At 42.6% G+C, this 13,668-nt stretch overlaps 1 protein-coding gene across 2 annotated transcripts in view; it reads left to right on the top strand.

Moving 5' to 3' along the window:
- Positions 1-13,668, top strand: part of ARPIN (actin related protein 2/3 complex inhibitor) — an 81,682-nt gene that overhangs the window by 18,254 nt on the left and 49,760 nt on the right. The window contains exon 1 of one of the 2 annotated variants that reach the window (XM_063638568.1): positions 746-907. The exons of the other annotated variant lie outside the window; for it this stretch is intronic. The gene's annotated coding sequence lies outside the window, so the exon portion shown is untranslated. Of the gene's footprint in view, positions 1-745; positions 908-13,668 lie in introns of those variants that run through there. 2 annotated transcript variants of the gene reach the window in all.

Below are 13,668 nucleotides of genomic sequence, written 5' to 3' on the forward strand. Positions count from 1 at the left end.
CGGCTAATTTTTTGTATTTTTAGTAGAGATGGGGTTTCACCGTGGTCTCGATCTCCTGACCTCGTGATCCGCCCGCCTCGGCCTCCCAAAGTGCTGGGATTACCACTGTTAAGTGATCATCACCATGATCAATTTTAGAATGTTTTCATCACCCCCAAAACAAACCCCACACTCCTTAATCATCACCCACCCCCGACCCACACATTACTTCCAGGCCTAGGCAAACATGAATCTATTTTCTGGCTCTGTAGTTTTGCCTATTTTATTTTATATTATTTTATAGACAAGGTCTCCCTCTGTCACCAGGCTGGAGTGCAGTGGCATGATCATGGCTCACTGCAGTCTCCTGGGTTCAAGTGATCCTCTCACCCCAGCCTCCCAAGAAGCTGGGACTACAGGTGTGCACCACCATATTCAGTTAATTTTTTTTTTTTTTTTTTTGCAGAGGCGGGGGTCTCTCAATGTTGCCCAGGCTGGTCTCAAACTCCTGGCCTCAAGTGATCCTCCTGCCTTGGCCTCCCAAAGTGCTAGGATTATAAACATGAGCCACAGCTCCGGCCTCTTTCCAGCTCCTCATTAGGACGCACACTGTTACTTTAAACCTTATGAGCCTTGGAAAGACAGTTTTTTGGGAGGTGGGGAGGGAAGGTGTATCCATAGCAATCACTGGGATTGTTATGTCATGGGGAGTATGTGCTCTTCATTTCACTAAGTACTGTCAGCCTTCTCTCCAGACAGCTGCACCACTTTGCACTTACACCAGCAGGACCTGAGGGCTCTCCACCGTATTTGCCAGAACTTGATAGCATCTGACTTCTGATTTTAGTGAAGTGGTATCTGCTGTTTTGATTTGCATTGTTCTCATTGCTGGTGAGACCAAACCTCCCTTCAAATGCTCATTAGCCAGGTATGTTTCCCCTTCAGTGAGTTGTCTATGAAATCCTTTGCCCACTTAAAAATTGGGTTTTCTGGCCAGGAGCAGTGGCTCACATCTGTAATCCTAGCACTTTAGGAGGCTGAAGTGCTAGGTGGATCATCTGAGGTCAGGAGTTTGAGCCCAGCCTGGCCAACGTGATGAAACCCTGTCTCTACTAAAAATACAAAAAATTAGCTGGGCGTGGTGGCAGGTGCCTGTAATCCCAGCTACTTGAGAGGCTGAGGCAGGAGAATTGCTGAACCCAGGAGATGGAGGTTGCAGTGAGCTGAGACTGCACCACTGTACTTCAGCCTGGGCAACAGAGCGAGACTGTGTCTCAAAAAAAAAAAAAAAAAAAAAAAAAGTTGGGTTTCCTTTTCTTCTCTTGCTGATTTGCAGGAGTGCTTGAATGTTCCAGCTATGACTCTCTTCTTGGCTTTGCACAAGTTTCTCCCAGACTGTCACTAGTCTGCTTGCCTTGTCTATGGGGCACTCTATTGAACTAGTGTTTTCAATGCTTAAATCTATTGATTTAAAAAAAATGCCGTTAAGCATTTTTAAAAAATCTTGTTTAAGAGATCCTGCCTGCCCCCAAGGTTGTAATAGTAAGTGACTACATTTTCTCCCAGTAATTTTGACCCCAAAACCTTTCTTCGTATTCTGTGGACCCCAGGGTCTGTCATTAGCAGACTCCCCTGCATCTCCAACCCTTGCTTCGGATACTCCCTTCACCTTCACCTTCTCCTTCTTGCTCTAAAAGAATCCCAAGTCTCCCGGTGAGCGCTGCTCCTGTGGCAGTCCTGTCAAATGGCTGCTGCCTTTTCTGTCATGCCCTTGAACCCGGGACTACTGACTGCACTCTACAGCACCTTGAGGTAAATTAGGAAAAGGCGTCTCTTCTGGTTGGCCGACTCCCAAGCACAGGGGCAGTGAGGGGAGCATGGACTGGATTTCTGGCCCTCTCTCTGGGGCCCCCTGTGAAGGGCACATCCCTGCCTGTGTCCCTACCTGTACCTCTAGTCTGAGGACTGGGTTAGACACCCTACTTCCCTCCACACAGGGTTCCTTCCACTCCCCCACCACCCAACACACACACACACACACACACACACACACACACACACACACACACACACACCCTGCTCATCTGAAACACATTAGATCAAGGCCGGGCTCAGTGGCTTATGTCTGTAATCTCAGCACTTTGGGAGGCCGAGGTGGGCTGATCACCTGAGGTCAGGAGTTTGAGACTAGCCTGGCCAACATGGTGAAACCTTGTCTCTACTAAAAATACAAAAATTAGCCGGGCATGGTGGTGGGCGCCTGTAATCCCAGCTACCCGGGAGGCTGAGGCAGGAGAATCCCTTGAACCCAGGAGGCGTAGGTTGCAGTGAGCCGAGATTGTGCCACTGCACTCCAGCCTGAGTGACAAGAGGGAAACTCTGTCTCAAAAAAAAAAAAAAAAAAAAAAAAAGGCCAGATGCGGTGGCTCACGCCTGTAATCCCAGCACTTTGGGATGCCAAGGCGAGTGGATCACCTGAGGTCAGGAGTTTGAGACCAGCCTGACTAACATGGAGAAACCCCGTCTCTACTAAAAATACAAAATTAGTCGGGCTTGGTGGCACGAGCCTGTAATCCCAGCTACTCGGGAGGCTGAGGCAGCAGAATCGCTTGAACCCAGGAGGCGGAGATTGCAGTAAACTGAGATCGTGCCACTGCACACCAGCCTGGGTGACAGAGCGAAATTCCGTCTCAAAAAAAAAAAAAAAGATCAGGCTAACTGCTCATTTCCTCTCCTTATTACCATCTACCATCCTCAAAGTACCTTTATTCGTTGAAACATTTAGCACCTCCTGTTGTACCATCTCTCTCTTTCTCCCTCCCGCTTCTCCACTGTTAATCTTGGTGATTTCACTTCCCATGTAGATAAAACATTCAACATGCTGGCTTCTTAGTTCTTTGCCTTTTTTACTTCCAAGGATTTCTTCCTCCACTTCCACTTTAACCATTTTCTCCTGTGGTTTTATCCCAGCCCTTGTCATCTTTTACCTTAAAAGACTCCTTTTATAAGCTCTACACTCTCTGTAAAACTCATATTGTATTATAAATTTATATTAAAAATTACAGGCCTATACAGTTTTCTACTTAAACTTTCTGGTTAAGATTTTAAAGAATAACATTTCTCTGATGACTATTGATTATAATATTATGGATTATATTTTAATATTTACTTAATTTTATTTTTTTACAATCACATGCTTTGGGGATTTTGAACAAAAACAATACTGAATTTAAAAATTTATCTGTTTATCCAAAGACTTGTGAATCATTGAGGTTCAACAGAATATTATCTGTGACAAAAAATAAATAATTTCATAGATAAATTAAATGTATACGTTAAACTGTTTAAAAAATGCATCCATATCTAGATATAAAACCTAAAAAGCAAAGGGTAAATTTTGTCCATATCTCAAAAGTGTATATTTTTATATTCTCCAACCTGTTTTACTCATATAAAACTCTATCTACAAATAGGCATTTTCTCCTATGTTTCCCTAAGGGTATATTAAAACTTTTATTTTTTCTTTTTAAAATTACTAGTATTGTGTTAAATGATGCTAACAATGAAAAGGATCTAGACCTAGACACTGTAAATCAGTTCCAAGATATTTGAGCCTAAAAGAAAAGGAAAAAGAATTTATGGCTACTGCACAATGCCTACATGAACTCTACTTTTGTCTAATTGTAAAATACACTGATTCTTTCTTGAGCTCAAAATGTTATTAGTTACTAGTAAAATAATGTGTTACTGGTTTGGATCTTATAATTTTGCCATGTGAGAGTGTAATTGTGTTTAAAATTAAGGTTTTTAAAGATCTAAATAAGATAATAATATATTTTGCTATAACAATCTCTCATACATATGTGTGTATATGTGTGTTTGTTTTATATGTGTAGAAAGAACTAACTTTAATTTTTGGAACCCTTTATTTTTAAATTTATGTCATAAACCACATTCATTTACAAAGTTTCACATCCCATGTTACGTATGTGTGATTGTGTACACATAGAAGAGGTATACAGGAATAGGTGGAGCAGGACTAAAAAGGAACAACAAACAAACAATGAACAGAAAAGCTCTGATAGTTCAGAAGTGGGGGAAAGATGAATGTAAAGTTTATTCTGTTTTTAATTGAGCCGGAGTCTCACTCTGTCACCCAGGCTGGAGTGCAGTGGCGCAATCTCAGCTCACTACAACCTCCGCCTCCTGGGTTCAAGCATTCTGCTGCCTCTGCCTTCCGAGTAGCTGGGATTACAGGCACGAGCCACTGCACCCAGCCTGACATGGTTTGGCTGTGTCCCCACCCACATCACATCTTGAATTGTAACTCCCACAATTCCCATGTATTGTGGGAGGAATCTGGTGGGAAGTAATTGAATCACGGGGGCAGGTCTTTCCCGTGTTGTTCTCGTGATAGTGAATAGGTCTCACGAGATCTGATGGTTTTAAAACTGGGAGTTTCCCTGCACAAACTCTCTCTTTGCCTGCTGCCATCCACATAAGACGTGGCTTGCACTTCCTTGCCTTCCGCCATAATTGTGAGACTTCCCCAGCCACATGGAACTGTAAGTCCGTTAAACCTCTTTCTTTTACAAATTGCCCAATCCCAGGTATGTCTTTATCGGCAGTGTGAAAACGGACTAATACACAGCCTAACAAGAATTCTTATGTTTGAATCTTGCACATTTAACCAGCATTGAACCAGAGACGGGCTGATCCAAACTCATCCATGATTCTTGTACAATATGGCCCGTGTTTTCCACCGTGTCATAAAGGAGATAGGTAAAGGAGATTTTTTTTTCACGTTTGCAACTAAACTTGTCTACCAAGTAAGGACTAGTAGCCAAAAACCTCTTCCAATATAAATTATAGGTTATTGGAACTCTATCACCTTCAAACTGAAAATAAACTCAAGTACTTGGATCAAGCTACACAAGTGTTTCCGCAGTAGAATCAGGAATTATTACAAATACCTAGCACCAAGTAGAGATATGCATTAGAAGGCTACCCAGGACAGCTATAATATTACATTTCATTATAAACTCACCGGTTGTATTATCAGGGATGATATTATGTTTTATTTCAGGATAAAACAAGTAACTATAATTTTAATCAAGAGTTTTAGTTAAGGCTTTATAAAAGGACTTTATGAAAGCAAAAGGATAACACAATTAGATGCTGTCAACAAAAGACTTTTGAAAGATTTCCATCCCCCAGTAGGGATGCATTTGTCCTTTGATGGTATCAGGGCCACAAACTTCACTGGCCACATTATAAAGGGGATCTGCATCAGCAGGACCTTTGGAATACAAAGTAGGATTTTGATAAATAAACAGAACACATCTTTCACAGGAACCTAATTTGGATGGTCAGATGCTTTTTAGCTCAGTCAACAAAAAGATGGAATCCTCCTTCGGCAGGGTCAGAACCCCTTAGATATTCTCTGCAGATATTTATTAAATATAACCAGTTTAATTGATCTATTAAGCATACTCTTGCATGTGGTTTTGAGCATACTAAAATGTTTTGTTTAAATATATTGATTATATTTGAATATGATCACTATATTCACAAGAGTCTTAAACCAGTCCGTGAGAACCCTGAGAGACACAATGTTCCTTAAAACAACACTGCAAATATATTCACTATATATTTTTTTCTTATGCTAAAAAATGGAAGAATTTGGAAACCACAAATAATAAATAAAATGATTACCTATAGGAGAGGAAGGAGACAGGATGGAATGGATGGGGTAGAAGCTATACTTCCTGGAGTATACCTTGTTTTGTACATTTAACTCTAGAATTATGTGAATGTTTAACATAAGAGTTAACACTTAAATCAACATGTATCGGTAATTTGTGTCTTTATTTTTTCTTGATCAGTCTTTCTAGAGGTTTATCAATTTTATTGATCTTTTCAGAGAACCAGCTTTTGGCATTCATTGATTTTTCTCTAATGTTTGTTTGTTTCTTATTTTATTGATTTCCTCTCTTATCTTATTTCCTCCCCTCTACTTTCTTTGAGTTGAATTTGCCCTTCTTTTTCTAGTTACTTAAGGTGGAAAGTTAATTTTAAAAATTTCTTCTTTTCTAATGGTAATATTTGCACATCTATGAATTTCCCTCTAAGAATAGTTAGTCTCTATGTGTATGTGTGCATGCTTGCTTGTGCGTGTATGTGAGTGTGTGTGTGTGTGTGTATTTGATAAGTTGTTTTTGGTTTTGGGTTTTTCTTTTTTCCTTTTTTTTTGAGACCAGGTCTGGCTCTATTGCCTAGCCAGGAATGCAGTGGTACAATCTCTGCTCACTATAACCTCTGCCTCCTAGGCTCAAGGCATCCTTTCACCTCAACCTCCCGGGTAGCTGGGACTACAGGGGCACACCACGACGTCCGGCTACTTTTTGTAGAGATTGGGTTTCACCATGTTGCCCAGGCTGGTCTCCAACTCTTGAGCTCAAGCGATCCTCCCACCTCAGCCTCCCAAAGTGCTGGGATTACAGGTATGAGCCGCTGCATCCGGCCTGTTTTTTGTTTTTAAATTACAAATTCAGTTTCTTTAACAGATACACCAATATTCAGATTGCCTATTTCTTCTCAATCCCTTTGGGAATGTGTGTTTTTAAATGACTTTTCAAAGAATGCCAGGGTGTTTAAAGAGGTCTGTCTACTCTGGATGGCTGGAACTCAAGCATCCCTGCGCTCTCGTGAGCCTTGGGATAGTTAGGCTTATAGCTCTCTGATAGTGGTTCTTTGCCTGCCTTCCATATCTGAAAATGACACATGTACATAGCTTTAAGGGCCTGCTTCTCCCAGGGCCTCTCAGTGGGCAAAGCTAGGTAATAAAGTGTATATCTATATATGCATATCTATATTCATTTTTATGTCTGTATTGAAAACCATGATTCACATAACACCTCCAGTTCCAATCCAGCCCCACAATGTACACCGTAGCTTTCCCCTTTCCATATTTGTAACTGCCTTTTCTGACAGTGAGAAACTCAGCTCTGTTGTCTTTGACATATTACATGATTTGATCAATTGCCTTATATGTAACCAGCCTCTGACTGCTGCTGCCTTCCTCCCAGCCCCCATGTGGATGCCTTCCTCTGTCTCCCAGCAGAAGGATCACCTTCCCCACATGAAACTCTTCTCTTCCCTCACCTCATGCCAGGTTGTACTTGGCAGTCCCCTCACCCTGTTTAGACTCCAATGCCCCCCACCAAGCTGTCCCCAGTGGGTACATCTCCCTACCCTGCTCGTGCTCTCACTTTCCATATACACTGCCTCACTCTTGTGGACTCTCAGCCCACTCCGGCTCTGATTCCCCAAGCCAAGCTGCCCCTCCACGAGCTCCCTGCTCTGCCCGTCCAAGTGTCAGCACTGAATTTTTCTGAAAGGGGAAGGCTGTTATAATGTTTGATATGATTGGGTGTTAAGTTTCTTCCACTATAGTTTTCAATTCATTATTTCCAATTAGTAAGTAATTTTTGTATCTTGATCTTGTATCCAATGATATTGGCAAACTCACGTTATTAGTTTTGGTATCTTTTCTTTTTTTCTTTTTTTTTTTTTTTTTTGAGATGCAGTCTCACTCTGTCTCCCAGGCTAGACTGCAGTGGCATGATCTTGGCTCACTGCAACCTTCACTTCCTGCGTTCAAGCGATTTTCCTGCCTCAGCCACCCGAGTAGTTGGGATGACAGGCGTGTGCCACCATGCCTGGCTAATTTTTGTTTTATTTATTTATTTATTTGAGACACGGTCTTCCTCTGTGGCGCGGGCTGGAGTGCAGTGGCACGATCTCAGCTCACTGCAACCTCTAACTCCTGGGTTCAAGTGATTCTCCTGCCTCAGCCTCCTGGTATTATCTCCTGCCTCAGTAGCTGGTATTATAGGTGTGTGCCACCACAGGCTGGCTAATTTTTGTATTTTTAGTAGAGATGGGGTTTCACCATATTGGTCAGGCTGGTCTTGAACTCCTGACATCAGGTGATCCGCCTGCCTCGGGCTCCCAAAGTGTTGGGATTACAGGCGTGAGCCACTGCGCCTGGCCTAATTTTGGTATTTTTAGTAGAGACGGGGTTTCACCATGTTGGCCAGGCTGGTCTCAAACTCCTTGACTTCAAGTGATCATCCCGCCTCAGCCTCCCAAAGTGCTGGGATTACAGGTGTGAGCCACCTCACCTAGTGGTATCTTTTCTTTCTACTACATTTTATTGGTGGCTGCTGGTGGTATATAGAAAACTACTTGTTTTTTCTTTTTTTTTTTTTTTTTTTTTGTGAGACGGAGTCTCGCTCTGTCGCCCAGGCTGGAGTGCAGTGGCGCGATCTCGGCTCACTGCAAGCTCCGCCTCCCGGGTTCACGCCATTCTCCTGCCTCAGCCTCTCCGAGTAGCTGGGACTACAGGCGCCCGCCACCACGCCCGGCTAATTTTTTGTATTTTTAGTAGAGACGGGGTTTCACCATGGTCTCGATCTCCTGACCTCGTGATCCGCCCGCCTCGGCCTCCCAAAGTGCTGGGATTACAAGCGTGAGCCACCGCGCCCGGCCCTTGTTTTTTCTTTTAATAGAGACGGGGGTCTTGCCATGTTGCCCAGGCTGGTCTTGAACTCCTGGGCTCAGGCAATTCTCTGGCCTTTGCCTCCCAAAGTGCTGGGATTACAGGCATGAGCCACCGTGTCCGGCCTCTTTTTGATATTTCAACAAAATATTAATACCACAGAGCAGAGAAGAAGCAAAAAAGCACAATGAGCAATGTGCGTAGGTCCTGGCCCCGTGTCAGGCATTGCAGGGAAACTGCTGTTAATACATCTGGCCTGTACTTGCCATTTATGTCCTTTGTGGCCGTGCTTGGGTGGGGGAATCTGGACATGTAGGGAAAAGATATATCACAGCTGAAGGGGGCTGGGAGGACATTTTTTTCCATGGGGACACTGAATAAACTGTGTGCCTGTGTTTTTTATTGTGACACACAGGAGGGCAGGTGTGGAATTTTCCACTTGTAGTGTCATGTCGGTCCTTAAAAAGTTTCAAATTTTGGAGCATTTTAGATTTCCTATTTTCAGATTAGGGATGCTCAACTCGTATTAAAAATGAATAGTGGGCCGGGCACGGTGGCTTATGCCTGTAATCCCAGCACTTTGGGAGGCCAACGCAGGTGGATCACCTGAGGTCAGGAGTTCGAGACCAGCCTGACAAATATAGTGAAACCCATCTCTACTAAAAATACAAAAATTAGCTGGGTGTAGTGGCAGTATGGTCCCCCCATACCAGAGAGCAGGGAACTGGTCTAATTCCTTGTTGTATTTCCAGCGCCTAGGAGAAGGGACAGTTAAGTGCTCATAAATATGTTAAAATGAATTAATGGAGCAACAGTTGGCATGGGCCTTGAAGGATAAGAATACACAACAGAGCAAGACTGCAAAAAATAAATAAATAGAAAAAAAAGAAAGAAAGAAAATAAAAAGAAATCTGACGCCACAACAAATGTATAATGCTGATGAAACATCATTGTTTTGGCCTGTTATACCAGAAAGACAATGACTACAGCAGATGAGACAGCCTTTACAGAAATTAAGGATTTTAGGGCAGAATAGCTGTGTTGGGATGTGCTAATGCAGCAGGCATGCATAAATGTAAACTTGCTGTGAGAAGCAAAAGCTTGCATTCTCGTTGTTTTAAAGGAGTGAATTTTATTTTATTTTATTTTATTTTTTTGAGACAGGCTCTTGCTCTGTCACCCAAGCTGGAGTGCAGTGGCACAATCTCAGCTCACTGCAACCTCTGCCTCTTGGGTTCAAGCGATTATCCCACCTCCACCTCCCTAGTAGCTGGGACTATAGGCACACGCCACCAGGCCTGGTTAATTTTTTTGCGTGTGTATTTTTGGTAGAGATGGGGTTTCACCATGTTGGCCAGGCTGGTCTCGAATTCCTGACCTCAAGTGATCCACCCCGCTTGGCCTCCCAAAGTGCTGGGATTGCAGGCATGAGCCACCTCGCCCAGCCAAAGGAGTGAATTTCTTACCAGTCCATTATTATGCTAACAAAATGGCATGGAAAGCTAGGCATAGCTGTACATGCATGTAGTCTCAGCTACTTGAGAGGCTGAGGTGGGAAAATCACTTGAGCCCAGTTCGAATCCAGCATAGGCAACATACTGAGACCCTTTCTCTTAAAAAACAGTAACGACAAGAGGCATGGCTCACCAAAGACATATTTTGTGATTGGTTTCACAAACATTTTGTACCAATGGCTAGTGCTTATTGCAGGGAAGCTGGGCTAGATGATGATTGCAAGATTTTTTTTTTTTTTTTTGAGACGGAGTCTCGCTCTGTCACCCAGGTTGGAGTGCAGTGGTGCAATCTCGGCTCACTGCAAGCTCCGCCTCCCGGTTCACGCCATTCTCCTGCCTCAGCCTCTCCGAGTAGCTGGGACTACAGGCGCCCGCCACCACGCCCGGCTAATTTTTTTGTATTTTTAGTAGAGACGGGGTTTCACCGTGGTCTCGATCTCCTGACCTCGTGATCCGCCCGCCTCGGCCTCCCAAAGTGCTGGGATTACAAGCGTGAGCCACCGTGCCTGGCGATGATTGCAAGATTTTGTTATTCCCTGACAGCTGTTCTGCTTATCCTCTAGCTGAAGTTCTTATCAAAAATAGTATTTATCAGCCAGGCATGGTGGCTCATACGAAAAAAATATTTTTTTGTATTTTTTTGTAATCACAGCACTTTGGGAGGCCAAAGTGGGTGGATCACCTGAGGTCAGGAGTCCGAGACAAGCCTGGCCAACATGGTGAAACCCATCTCTACTAAAAATACACACTCACACACACAAATAGTGTTTATGCCATGTACTTTCCCCCAAATGTGATTTAATCAATTCAGCCACGTGACCAGGATATCCTTAGATCAATGAAGAGTAATTATGAAAACACTTTCTTGAACAGTATGCTAGCAGCAGTGAACAGAGGCATGGAGAAGGAAAGTTTTCAAAAGGAGTTTAGCAGGAAGGATGCCATATATGCTATTGCCAGCACTTGAAACAGTGACTAAAGACACAGCTGTGCATGCCTGGCAAAACCTCTGGCCTGTGACTATGTTCAGTAATCATGATGAACAAAGTGGTGACTTTGAAGGATTTTTTTTATGTCAAGTGAGAACAAAAATAATGTTTGACCTTCTTACATATGCCAAAAATATATCTTCAGAGTCTGTCAGTAACCTACAAGAAGTGGATATCAAGGAAATTTTTAACACTGCTAATGAACCTCCCATTGTTCATTCATTGCCCGATGATGAAATAGCTGAAGTGGTTCTGAATCAAGGTGACTGTGATAGTAGTGATGAGAAAGATGATGTTGGCTAGGCAGGGTGGCTCATGCCTGTAATCCCAGCACTTTGGGAGGCCAAGGGGGGTGGATCACCTGAGGTCAGGAGTTTGAGACTAGCCTGGCCAACATGGTGAAATCCTGTCTCTTCTAAAAACACAAAAAATTAGCCAGGCATAGTGGCGGGTGCCTGTAATCCCAGCTATTGGGTAGGCTGAGACAGGAAAATCGCTTGAAGCTGGGAGGTGGAGGTTGCAGTGAGGTGAAATTGTGCCATTCCATTCCAGCCTGGGCAACAAGAGCAAAACTCCAACTCAAAAAAAAAAAAAAAAATGACTATAGACAACATAGTGAAAATATGTGGCGGGCTTATTGGACAACTACAGCAGCATACATTCATAACTGAACAAAAAATTGTGTGAGTTTGTAAAATCAAAGAGAGATTTCTAAGACAAAGAACTGTTGTTAATGAGGCAGATGACTCCAGAGGAAACATTTAAAAAAAGCTATCCAACAGAGTGCCTCCTTATCCCTAGAGGACCCACTTCCTGGTCCCTTAACTGCTTCTGATGTTCCTTCTCATCTAAAAAATAAAATGCGATGTACAATAACCTTTTTATCAAAACACAGCATTGTAGGTGGAGACGGAACGCTGTCGTTAGTTGCTGTTGTTTCACCGCTGATACAGATTCTGGTGATGCTATGATGCTGCCTAGTTACCGGGAACATGTTGTTTTTTTTCATTGTATTAATAGTGTGTCATATATATATTTTTTTACTGTTAAGTACTTTTGTGTGAATGAGAAAAGACTGCTTATGGGGAACATAAAAATTCAGTCAGGAATGGCAGTGATGCCAAACAACCACAGATTCTCCACATGGGTGGCTGAGAGAGTGACACCTTTGCTTTTTATGGTTCAATATATAAACTTCGTTTCATGCACAAAATTAATAAAAATATTCTATAAAATGATCTTTAAGCCATGTGTATAAAGTGTATATGAAACATAAATGACTTTCATGTTTGGCCTTGGGTCCCATCCCTGATGCCGATATTCCAGAATCCAAAAAAACCCCACCAAAATCCAAAACACTTATGGAACCCAAGCATTTCAAATAAGGGATATTTAACCTACATACAATCCTGTATCTAGCTGCGTTACTAGTTTTACTTATTACAGGGTTTTGTTTTCTTTTGTTTTTTTTTCTTTTGTTTGAGACAAAATCTCACCTTGTCACCCAGGCTGGAGTGTAGTGGCGTGATCATGGCTCACTGCAGCCTCTACCTCTCGGACTCAAGTCCCACCTCAGCCCTGCAAGTAGCTGAGACCACAGGTGTGCATCACCATGCCCGGATAATTTTTGTAGTTTTTGTAGAGACGGCGTTTCGCCATGTCGCCCAGGCTGGTCTTGAACTCCTGGGCTCTAGTGATCCACCTGCCTCAGCCTCCCAAAGTGCTGGGATTATAGGGGTGAGCCACCACGCCCAACCTACAAAATTTTAAAGTTGTTTCTCTTGGAGTAATACAAATAATGACAGCTTTATCTCATCTTTTCTAGTATTTATACTTAAAAAATATTAATGAATTAGCTAGAATATCCAGTACAATGGTTGCTTTTTTTCACTGCTGTATCCCCAGCACCTAGAACAATGCATGGCATATAGTAGGTGTTCAGTGAATACTTATTGAATGAACAACAACAAAAAAAATAGATTTAGCTCATTCTTATTGTACTATTCAAATCCTCATTTATTTTGGGTTGGAAGTTCTGAATAAGTTTTTCCTGACAGCTGGCATTCACCTTTCAGGTTTATATGTCTAAGAGCATAAATCAGCTGTCTATGTGTCTCTGCCCACAAGCTTCATGCATTATTCACAAGTTACTGGAAAGGGGAAGATAAAGGGCGGTTTTTATTGTACCAACATTGCTAGTGCTCAGGAGCCTTAGGTTAGAGAACAGGTTTGGATAGAGAGCAGGAAGTGCTGTGCATAAGTAGGAGACACTTGCACTGTGTAGGAAATCAAAATATGCCAGCACAAAATATGCCACTTTGGCATAAGGATTATTTTGAGCTGGAGGTAAATGAGAATCAACAGATGCAGAAAGAAGCCTTCCTGGAGCTTTCCTTATCTGACTAAAAGCAGAAACTTCTGAGAAAAGAAGACTGCCATAAATTCCCTCTCCCAGGGAAGTTTTATGGCCATGAGAAAGAGGGGAAATTGGCGCTGAGTTGGACTTGCACAAACAACCCTTATTCCATTAGTTTCCCCCATATATTTACCTTCCCACAGTTTGCTGCCCAGGGAAGCCTAAAACCTGTCTCCTTTGTCATGTGACTTCTCTAGAAATTTATTG

This window comes from Symphalangus syndactylus, chromosome 5 (assembly GCF_028878055.3).
Source record: "Symphalangus syndactylus isolate Jambi chromosome 5, NHGRI_mSymSyn1-v2.1_pri, whole genome shotgun sequence".
Classification (NCBI taxonomy): Eukaryota; Metazoa; Chordata; class Mammalia; order Primates; family Hylobatidae; genus Symphalangus; species Symphalangus syndactylus.